This window comes from Musca autumnalis, unplaced genomic scaffold (genome assembly GCF_047663935.1).
Source record: "Musca autumnalis isolate F117 unplaced genomic scaffold, ASM4766393v1 scaffold_4, whole genome shotgun sequence".
In the NCBI taxonomy this organism is placed as follows: Eukaryota; Metazoa; Arthropoda; class Insecta; order Diptera; family Muscidae; genus Musca; species Musca autumnalis.
Genome location: NW_027411977.1, coordinates 50,485,684 through 50,497,585, shown reverse-complemented (window position 1 = coordinate 50,497,585; position 11,902 = coordinate 50,485,684).

Sequence of the window (11,902 nt, the reverse complement as noted above, 5' to 3'; positions counted from 1 at the left end):
CTCTGTCAACATAGGTATTGTGAATTTTCAATGTTGTATTATTGTGTTCATTCTTCTTGCTTATAACCATGAATTTTGCGTTTGCGGATGTTAATTTTCAGACCGTATTTTTCGCTGTGTATTGCGAGTTTATTCACAAGGTTCTGGAGTCCAGATATGCTATGCGCCAGTAAGGTTGTATCATCAGCATATCTTATGTTGTTCAGAAATGTTCCGTTTATATGAATACCGATTGGGATTTTGTTTATGGATTCATGAAAAATTTTTTCTGAGTAGATATTGAATAGCAAAGGTGACAATATGCACCCTTGTCTCACTCCCTTAGATATGTCAATTCTATCTGTCATTTCCCCGTCCACTTCTATTTGTGCACTTTGATGCCAATATAGACTTTTGATACAATGCACTTCTTTCTGGTCTAGGCCAATGGAGATGAGGATGTCAATCAACTTATCGTGTAACACTGTATCAAAAGCCTTTTCGTAATCTATGAAGCATAGAAATACGTCTTTTTGTGCGTTTTTACATTTCTGGACCAATGTTTGTATCGAAAAAAGTGCTTCTCGGGTTCCCATACCTTCCTTAAATCCAAACTGAGATGTTCCCACGGCTTTTTCGCACTTTGAGTATATTCTGGAGTGAATTATCCGTAGAAAAATTTTTAGGGCATGGCTCATGAGACTTATAAGTCTGTGTTCGTTACAATATTTTGCGTTGCATTTTTTCGGAATGGTAATAAATGTAGATTTAAACCAGTCTTGTGGGTATCGACCTGTATCATATACATGGTTAAATAATTTTGTTAAAAGTGCGATGTTTTCGTCATCTATTAATTTAAGGATTTCCGAAGGAATCTCGTCAGGGCCACAAGCTTTCCTATCTCTCAGAGTGTTTATTGCTGTTTCAACTTCTCTTCGACTGATGGGATTTCCTGTAAGAGATTGTTGAGTTCGTTGTTCAAAAGTTGTTCGATTTTAATCTGTAAAAATTTGTTTTACATAATCTCTCCAAATAGTCTTCTTTTCTTCTGTATCAAACACAGGATCATTATTATCATTATATAGTACTTTTGAATGAGTTTTGCGGTATACACCAGCCATTTCTTTTAACTTTTTATGGAGATTAAAGTCGTCGTGAAGGCTTTTCAATCTTTCAATCTCCTGACATTGCTTATTTATATGATAACAATTTTTGTGCGCAACTGCATCATCAGAAGATTGTGATCTGAAGGAACATCAGCGCCTGGATATGTAGAGCATTTCTTAACCGAGGATCCGAATCTAGCATTAATTAATATAAAATCTATTTGGTTTCTCACAATATTGTCCCTTCTATCCTGTGGCGATTTCCATGTGTATAGTCGTCTTGGGGGAAGGCAGAACATTGTGTTTGTTACCATCATTTTATGTTCTTGACAGAACTGAATTAGTCTGTCACCCCTGTCATTTCTTTCGCCTAGGCCATAGTTTCCTGTTACGCCTTGGCACTTTTCTGCTCCTATTTTAGCGTTAAAATCGCCTTGAATTATTGTAATTTCGTGCCTCTTTGTCATTCTTAGTAAGTCTTCAATTTCCTCGTAAAAAGCTTCAATTTCATGATTACCTTTGTCCGCAGTAGGTGCGTATACTTGGATTATGTTCATGTCAATTGGTTTGCATTTAATTTTAAGTAGCATAGTCCGATCCGATTTGAAGATAGAACCCTTTACGCATTGCGCTATGTTACTTTTTACTATAATCCCGACACCGTTTCTGTGATTTTCGCTGGAGTTGCCAGAGAAGTATATTTTCATGTTTTGGGAGCTAAATTCGCCGCTTTGTGGCCACCAGGTCTCACTTATTCCTAGTATATCGATGTTTAATCTGTTCATTTCCATAATAGTGTTGGCTAGTTTTCCTGCTTCATGGAGACTCCTTACATTCCACGTAGCAATTCTTAAATGTTGTTTTTTACCTCCGGGGATTCTTAGCACCCTTGTGTTGCCGGAGACTAAGGGCCGTGTATTTATTTCATCATTCATAATAGATAATTGTACAGTTTTTAGGGAGAGAGGTACTTCAGCGGGTTCCCCTTGCCATCTGGAGGGTTTATAGTTTTCCTTCTACATATTCAGCCGCTCCTCCTGGAGTTCAGACGCTGTTTGCTGCCGCCAACTGTTGATCAGACGCTGCCTTTTTTTTTCTTTTGGTTCGCCCCGCATATTTTATTTTTGCGGTACCCGCCATATCTGATGAGCGTTCCCCTATCCACCACCTGGGGAGGCGTCCGATGGGAGAGAAAAGAAAAAAAAAATAACTCCACACGGATATAATGTCCTAAAAGCTCTAAATAAACCTGCCGGCATCAACTCAAATGACTCATGAGCACTAAAATTTACAAATTGACTATCCGATTTCTCACAAACACACATGAAGTTCCAAGAAGGTTTACATTTTCGTGTACCTCTCTCACAAAAGTTCACCAATTTTGCTTTAAGGCTTTTTCGAAGATCGTTTGCAAATTTTGTCGAAACTATTTCTTGTGGTCCTGTAAGGGGTATTAGGTATATGTGCATTTGTATATAACATACAAAAGGAAGCGAGGTAGACCCATAGTATCTTTCACTGATATACACAGAATCACTTTCTGACTCGATTTATGCATGTCCGTCCGTCCGTCCATATATTTTTGGAATCAAAGTACAGTATTTTAGGTATTTAGTGCAGCAATCATTTTGATGAAATTAGAAACGTGTGACGTCTAGAAAAAAGTTCGACATCGGTTCATATATGAATATTGCTCCCAAACATGCTTTCAATGAAATTGGAATGTGTGACGAAATTTGGTCTAGCAACAAATGTGCCAAATTATATCGAAATCGGCTCAGATTTGGATATAGCTCCCATATACATATATTTTCGACCGATTTCATGTATTTGATGCACCAAAAATGCTACATATGTCCGATTTTAATGAAATTGGAATGTGTATTGGAATTTGTCCTAGAAATAAACTCACAAAATAATATCGAAATCGTTTCAGGTTTGAATATTGGTCTTGCAAATATTTTCGACAGATTTGTGGTGTTTAATACACAAAACATGCTATATATGTTCAATTTTGATCAAATTAAACTTGTGTGGAAATTTGGTCTATAAATAAGTGTGCCAAATTATATTGAAATTAGTTATATACTCCTTTGGATACCTCCCCCACAAAATTTCAAAATTTTCTTTAAAATCGTCTCAACGAAAACCTCGAAGGGAACAATCGATTTGATCCAAACTTGGCACATCATAGTATTCCTTTCACATATAGATCGGATTCGAATATGGACTTTAAAGGTTCACTCCTTCGGGTACCTCCCAAACAAAATTCGGAAAAGTGAAGTTTAAGAGCACCTCTCGGATCGTTTCGAACAACTTTCAACAGATTGCCTTTGCAGCTCCCTTAAAAACGGTAAAATTTTTTTCTGGCACAAGTCCATACTTCCGAACGACACCAAATAAATTGAAAAATACCCAAGATAACTCTCGAAGACAGTTTCTGATTGGTCCAAACTTTACATATCGTGTTAATTCATCTAGTCATGTATCATGTTGGAATATGTACTATACCAGTCCAGTCCTTCGTGTACCTCCCACACAAAAATTGGGAAAAGTTTAGTTTGACAGTTCATCTCGGATCGTTTTCAAATTTTTTCCAAAAAGTTCTTCTTAAGGGACTGGTTACGACGGCGCATTTCTTTCTGGGACAAGTCAATACTTTCTAAGATAATGGCCCAAAATCTCGAAAAAGCCTCCCGATTCCAACTAAATTGGGTAGTACGTTATATAATCTTCGAAGGGAGAAGCCAATTTGATCCAAATGTTTTACACCGTATTATTTCTTACAGCACCGAATTATGTCCGAATATCGACTACATCCGACCGCTCTTTCGTGTATCTCCCACACAAAGTTTAAAGGAGTGCAGGTTAAGGACTCGTCTGGTAATTTTTAAATTTTTGGCAACATGTTTTGTTTGCGGCCTTAGTTAAAATGAGTATCTATAAAGAGCAGTTAATCGAGTTGTTGGTATTTAATATGGGCGGAGGTGAAGATACCCCAGAACCAAATTGAGGTCGAGACAGCAACTAATCGGTTGAGGTACAATAAGGCAGTAGAAGCTGATACCTGCCGAACTGTTCAAGACCGGTGGCGATATGCCGATAAGGAATATGTATCCGTCGATTAGCAAAATTTGGCTGGAGCCTGAGTCTGTTATGTTTCGTGCACAAGAAAGGAGAAAAGTCGATTTGAGGCAATTACAGAAGCATATGTCACCTACACATCGCATATAAAGTACTGTCGGGTGTATTGTTAGTGGAATAATCGGCTCATACCTAACTGAGACTTTCAATACTAAACGTGACTGCCTATGGTGTGCATGGTGAATAACGAATTCTTCTCACAAGCTCGTCCGGTGAAGTTATGTTACGTTTGTGCGAAGTAATTCGTCAGAAAAGCACAGAACTGTGGAAAAACCAATCACGGATTTTGCACCATGATTACGCACCAGCTTAAACATCACGTGAGTTTTTGGCCTAAAACAAACCGTTGTCATGTCTCAACCATCCTATTCACTGGACTTGACCTCCGCTATTTTTTTCTCTTCCCAAAACTGAATACACCGATGAAAGGAAGTTTTGCTACGATTGAGGAGATAAAAGACAAATCGAAGCAGGAACTTTTGTTTTTTTGTCAGACCTCGTGCATCCTCCATAAAAACCAAGATATACCAAATTTCAAGTGGTACGAAAGTGGTAACGGTACATCCCGATATTCGGTATTTTGAGGACTTCAGCTACAATTTTTAACCGAACTAACTGTAATTGGGCACTTGAGGTTCTCAGTGGTCACGAAATGTCTCCACCAAAAATCGTCAATATTGGTCCATGTTTTGGTATAGGCCCCATATGACGTTACCTCTCAGTTTTCGGTATTTTGAGGAGGTTTGGAGGTTCTCAGTGGTCTTGGAATTTCTCCACCAAAAATCGCTAACATAGGTCCATGTTTTGGTATAGCTCCCATACAACGGTACCTCCCGGTTTTCTGCATTTTGAGGGTTTTAGCTACAATTTTTAACCGACCTATCTGTAATTTGACGTTTGAGGTTCTCAATGGCCACGAAATTAGTCCGCCAAAAGTCGTCAACATAGGTCCATGTTTTAATAATGTAATGGCACCTCCCGATTTTCGGTATTTGACATTTGAGGTTCTCAATGGCCACGAAATTTTTCCACCAAAAATTGTCAACAAAGGTCAATGTTTTGGTATAGCCTCCATATAACGGCACCTCCGGATTTTCGGTATTTTGGTGATTTTAACTACAATTTTTAACCGAAATAGCTGTAATTGTATGTTTGGACGATATCCGTTTCAGACAATTTGGAGTCGATTTAGCAATGTATGTCCTCCTGTCTGTCTGGTGCACACGATAACTCTCGAACCGATGAACCGATTTGGTCCAAAATTTGGCATTCGTAATATTTTGTCCAAACTTAGTTTAAGTTCGAAGATGGGTTATATCGGTCCACTCTTTCCGGTACCTCCCCACAAAAGTTCGACAATTTTCGGAATATTTGTGCGCACGACAACTCTTGAAGGGAGTAACCGATTTGGTTCATACTTTGCACATCGTCAACTTTCTACCAAACTTAGATGAGGTTCCGATATGGACTCAATCGGTCCACTCCTTCGGGTACCTCCCACACAAAATTTCGGAAAAGTTCAGTTTAGGACCTGCTCTCGAATCGCTTTGATTTTTGTTGTAACAACTTGTATTCACGGCCCCCCATACGGCGGTACAAGTTTCATCAAGGGTAAAACCATACTTCCTGAGAAAATAGCCTGAAAGTTTCAAAAAAACCCCTATGACACCGTGTGTGGTGGTTGGAGCGCAAACTAACTCTCGAACGGATCTGCCGATTCGATCCAATATTTAGTCTTCATAATAGTTTGTCCAAACTTAGTTTAAGTTCGAAGATAAGCTATATCGGTTCACTCCTTCAGGTACCTCCCCCACAAAAGTTCAAAAATGTTGGGAAAAATTGTGGGCACGATAGCACTTGAAGGGAACGACCGATTTAGTCCATACTTTACGCATACTAATTTATCTACCAGATATAGATCAGATTTGAATATGGACTATATTTGTCAATTCCTGCGGGTACCTCTCACACAAAACTTCGGATTATTTCACTTTAAGACCTGCTTTTGTCTAACTTTGATTTCTGTTGAAGCAACTTGCAATCGCTGTCTCAATTACGACGGTAAAAGTTTTTTCAGTGGCAAGTCCATACTTCTTGGGAAAACAGCCCGAAAGTTTTAAAAAAACCCCTATGGCACCATATGCAGTAGCTGGAGAGAACAATAACTCTCGAACTGATAAGCAGATTTGGTCCAAAATTTGGCCTTCGTCATATTTTGTCCAAACTTAGTTTAACTTCTAAAATGTCCATATCGGTCCTCTCCTTAGGATACGTCCCCCGCAAAAGTTCAACATTTGTGCCCAAGTGCAGTTTAGGGTCGGTTCAGAGATCCTTTGGAAATTTATACCGATGATATTATTTGTAGTCCTGTTTACAGCCATATGTTTCCGTGGACTAGTCCATGCTTCCTGGCATACTGGTCCAACAGGTGTACGATAACCCACTGAAATGATTAGTGGGCGCGATATCTATTGAAAACATATGACTCTCAAAATAAGATCCACTTCCGTAATGCACTATGTCGGTCCATTCCCTCCTCCGCAAAACTTTTGAACTTTAATCCTGATCCACATTTTTGTCGGCAAGTTCAAATGTCCAAAAAGTACCACAAAATTCTGAAAAGACACTTAATACATTCGATCTGTCCGTAGATAAAAGTTCCAATTCACATAGGCTGAGGGTATATCTCTGTCGACAAAGCTGACTGATACTTTTTTACTTGTTATTGTGGTCTCTTGATTTTTAAGTGATTTTAGTTTTTCTTGTAAAATTATTTTCTTATTAGTTCATTGTTTCAAGCACATAGAGCTTTTTGAAATAATTCACATGGTTACAAGTACGTTTGCGTATCTTCAAAACTACAAAAATAGCGTTGTTTACAATGATGTGGTTCTACACTCTGATTTGATTTATTGTAACCGTCCATTAATATATCTTCTGTACTATTAATGACGTTGCGGTGAAAGAAAGGGCAGACAGACAATAGAGATGGAGAAGATCGTAAAGAAAACAATGACCACAACTTAACAACGCCACCAATCATCGCTACAGATCAATAGAGTGAGTCGTGAAACGAATCGTGCATACAAAACGTATGGATCAATGAACTTTTCGCTTTTTTTCATCTTTCGGCGGGTCAATTTGTCTTTTGTTTTGTTTGGCTCGTTTTTTTCCGTTTTAATCTGTCTCCCTTTTAAGCATAAGGCAAAATCTGCATTTTAAAATTTAATAATATATATTTTATAAATCCTAAAGTTGTATATTAAACTAATAGAAATAAATGGAAAGGTGTCGTTAAAAAGAAAACAGTTTAAGCTAAAATTATAATGGCACAGCACGAGCCTGCCGATATGATAATTTTCATCTTTTTTTTATCGAAATGTTCCATTTAAAATGAATAATTTTTGGCATTAACAATTTACGATTTCTCGTTTTGTTGTTATGTGAATCATTGCTGTTTTTTTGGTCACACGAGTAAAAGTAAACTAGATTTTATTTTGGTGTATAACAAGGGGGAGGGAGGTTTTGTTTTTTTAGAAAAACAACAAAGTTTTTTAATGTCACGATTTTGACACTATCAAAAGGTAGCCACTAATTGACGGTGATTGTATAAATTTAAATTTTAAAAGCAGGGGTTTGGATTCGATTTTCAGTATCACCTGTTCGTTGAGAAAGTTAACAGGTGGTAACGATATAAAATATTTTTTTACATAGTTTTTGAACATATTATTGAAATTGCCGACATAAGCGTAATCCTAGGAACTCTTGTCTCTATTACACTATTTGAAAATATAGATAATAGAAAATAGAGGACAAACGAATGTGGAATCATTGCGTGGAGGCTTTCACGACGATCATAAGATTTCCGCCCGATTTTGTCATACCTGTGTTTTCATCTATACATATTTTGTTGTCACATTAGCGTCTACACAATTGATATATGTAAAAGGTCTAATTCTAGGCAACTTTTTGGTATGGCTCTCAAAAAATTCTTAGTGGTAAAAAGCTTCCATTACAAACGTTTTAATTTTAATATGTTATTTAATTATTTCAATCGACATTGTACAACCGAAGAAACTTAACGAAATTGTACAAATTACAAGCCTTCCATAAAAAAGCATGTTGACTACTTAAAATATTTCTTTTGAGGTTACCGTAAATCGATTGAAGCACGTGTTTGGTCTTAAAAAGAAAGAAAACAAGTAAAAAAGCATCAGTCGGCTTTGCCGACAGAGATATACCCTCAGCCTGTGTATATTTTAACAATTTTTTTCCCAAAATATGTATGTATTTAGGGGGTTTTAAGACTTTTGGGCGTTTGAACCGACACAAATGTTGATTAGGATTAAAGATCAAAAGTTTTGCGGAGGAGATACTAAAAGGAATGGATGGACATTGACCGTTATGGAAGTGGATCTCCAGCCTCAACATATGGTGCCAAAGGGGGATTTTACACTCTTCGGGCTGTTTGCTCAAGAAGTATGGACTTGCCCCTAAAAAAACTTTTACCATCGTAATTGAGGCAGCGAATGCAAGTTGCTTCAACAAAAATTAAAGTGATTCGATATTAGGTCTTAAAGTGAACTTATCCGGAATTTTGTGTGGGAGGTACGGGATGGTGTGGACAAATATAGTCCATATTTGAACCTTATCTTTATCTGGTATATATATAAGGATGTGTAAAGTATAGACCAATTCGGTCACTCCTTTCAAGAGTTACCGTACGAACAATTTTCCGAACATTTTTGAACTTTTGTGGGGGAGGTACTTGAAGGAGTGGACCGATATGGCTTATCTTCAAAGTTAAACTATGTTTGGACAAAATATTACTAAGGCCATATTTTGGACCGAATCGGCAGATCCGTTCGAGAGTTACCTTGCGCTACAACCACCTCACACGGTGTCATAGGGGTTTTTTGCAACTTTCATGCTGTTTTCTCAGGAAGTATGGACTTGCCCCTGATGAAACTTGTACCGTCGTATGGACGGCAGTGCATACAAGTTGCTAAAAGAAAAATCAACGCGATTCGAGAGATGGCCCTAAACTAAACTTTTCCGAAATTTTGTGTGGGAGGTACCCGAAGAAGTGGACCTATTGAGACCATATTGGAAACTCATATTACTCTGATAGAAAGTTTACGCTGTACAAAGTATGGACCAAATCGGTCACTCCCTACAAGAGTTATCGTGCGCACAAACTTTCCGAACATTTTCGAACTTTTGTGGGGGAGGTACCGGAAGGAGTGGACCGATGTAGCTCATCTTCGAACTTAAACTAAGTTTGAGCAAAATATTACGAAAGCCAAAATTTGAACCGAATCGGTTTATCCGTTCGAGAGTTATCGCTCCAGCCAGCAGGACAAACAGACAGACAGACGGACGGACATGGCTAGATCGACTCCAAATTGTCTGAAACACATTTCGTCCAAACATACTTGGGGTCTAAAACCATTATTTCGATGAGGCACATTTTCATCGTATCAAAGTGTATATACCCTCCTTAGCCTAAAGGCTGAGGGTATAACAAGTAAGAACAGCGTTAAGTTCGGCCGGGCCGAAGTTGTTATACCCTCCACCACAAGTAAAATGGAATAATTAGTTTCCTTTCGTGTATGAAGAAGACTTAATACTAAATTTGGGTAAAACAATGTGAGGCACCGTTCTATGGGGGCTGTTTCAAAACGTCGATCTATATACCAAATTTCCTATATTTCGGTAAAAGAATGTGGCTAAAAATTAAAAAACACCGAAAATTAAGAAGTAAGTTTCTATGGGGATATAGGAAGACGTGGCCATATACTGATAATACTATTCTGGAATATTTTATAACTCTTGTAAGACTAAAAAACGAATTTCAGCCATTTCGGTGGGATATTGACGTCACAATCTTCAGTATTACGAAAATCGGGGGTACCGTTCTAAGTTGGCTATATCGAAGCGTGGACCTATACCGACGAATTTTAGTCGGAAATGGGGCAATATGAAAGCGTGAACCTGTACAGACAAATTTTTGGCTAACAGTTTTATATCACATTGAAGACTAAATACCAAATTTCAGCCATTTCGATGGATTATTGTGGCCACAACGTTCAAAATACCGAAAATCGGGAGGTACCTTTCCATGGGGGCTATATGAAGGCGTGGACCTATACCGACAAATTTAAAGGGGAAGTTTGAGTACCCACAACGAAGCCTAAATACCAAACTTCAGCCATTTCGGTGGAATATTGAGGCCACAACGTTCAAAATAACGAAACCGGGAGGAACCGTTCTATGAGGGCTATATGAAGGCATGGACCGATACCGACAAAATTCTGGGGAAACGTTTTATACCACCAACGTAGACTAAGTACCAAATTTCAGCCATTTCGGTGTGATAATGAAGCTAAAACCTTAAAAATACCGAAAATCGGGAGGTACCGTTCTATGGGAGCTATATCAAAACGTGGACCGATATATCCCATTTTCAATACCAACCATCCTGCAAGTAATAAAAACTTCTGTACCAAATAACTTTAAAATTGCGAGCTGTATCTTGATTTGAACAGACAAACAGACGTACGGACGGACATACGGGCATGCTGATCAATAATATATATACTTTATAGGGCCTCCGACGAATATTTCGAGGTGTTACAAACGGAATGAAAAATTTAATTATACCCTCCATATTGTGGAGGGTATAAAAATTTAAAAAACTTGCTCGAAAGCATTCTGAGCTACTCTCCGATACTATATGCTGTATCACACAGAACTACTTTAAATACTAAATGAACCCACATGTCAAATAGAACTGTGATGTCTGTCAAGATAACTACAAAAGGCCGATAAAATCAAACAGACAGTTGATGAGCATTTCATAAGTGGATTACAAATAGATTGCAGACAACGCTTAGGCATAAAGTGTATAGAGCCATGAGCACACATCTCTGAAAAAATATAACACATTGTAGTGGATCATCATAAGTTGTTCTAAAAATATCTTTTAATTTCGAATTATTACACCGTCCGACAATTTTGAAAAAATTGCGTTACACATGAACCGGACTATATACGTCTGAGACTATAGGAAAAATGAAGAAAAATAGAACTTGCGATTTTTCGTTTTTTCATCCTGTTGACCTTTACAATGGCACTTAAAATTTTTCGTTTTCTCATCCTGTTGACCTTTTCAAGGACATTCAAATTTCAAAGGGCAAAATTTTTCAAAAACATATTTTAAATACTTGTACACATCGCACGATGCTGGTGTTGGCAATGAACGGAAAGAAACAAAACGATTCCCGTACCAATCACACAACGCCACAAACTTTTCAGCTTCTCTGAATCGTTTCATTCTCACAACCAAAACAAAAACACAAACTTTTCAACGTAAAAAGATGGAAACCGTACGATTGGTGAAATGTAACTTCGGCTATGCTTTGCCAAGTTGTTTCATTCACCACCGAAACGACAAGTATTTTTGGGAAACGTTTGCCGTGCGTTATGGTCAATGACACACTCAGCCACACACACACACACACACATGTGATTGCTTAACAACCCTATAAGTTAGCATCAGCATACCACAGTGAATTTTATCAACCACCAAACGTTTTTGATTTATTCACATGTGTTAAGTACTATTTAGTTTTCTATCTGTTGTTGTGGAGTTGAGTACTTTTCGCTTTTCG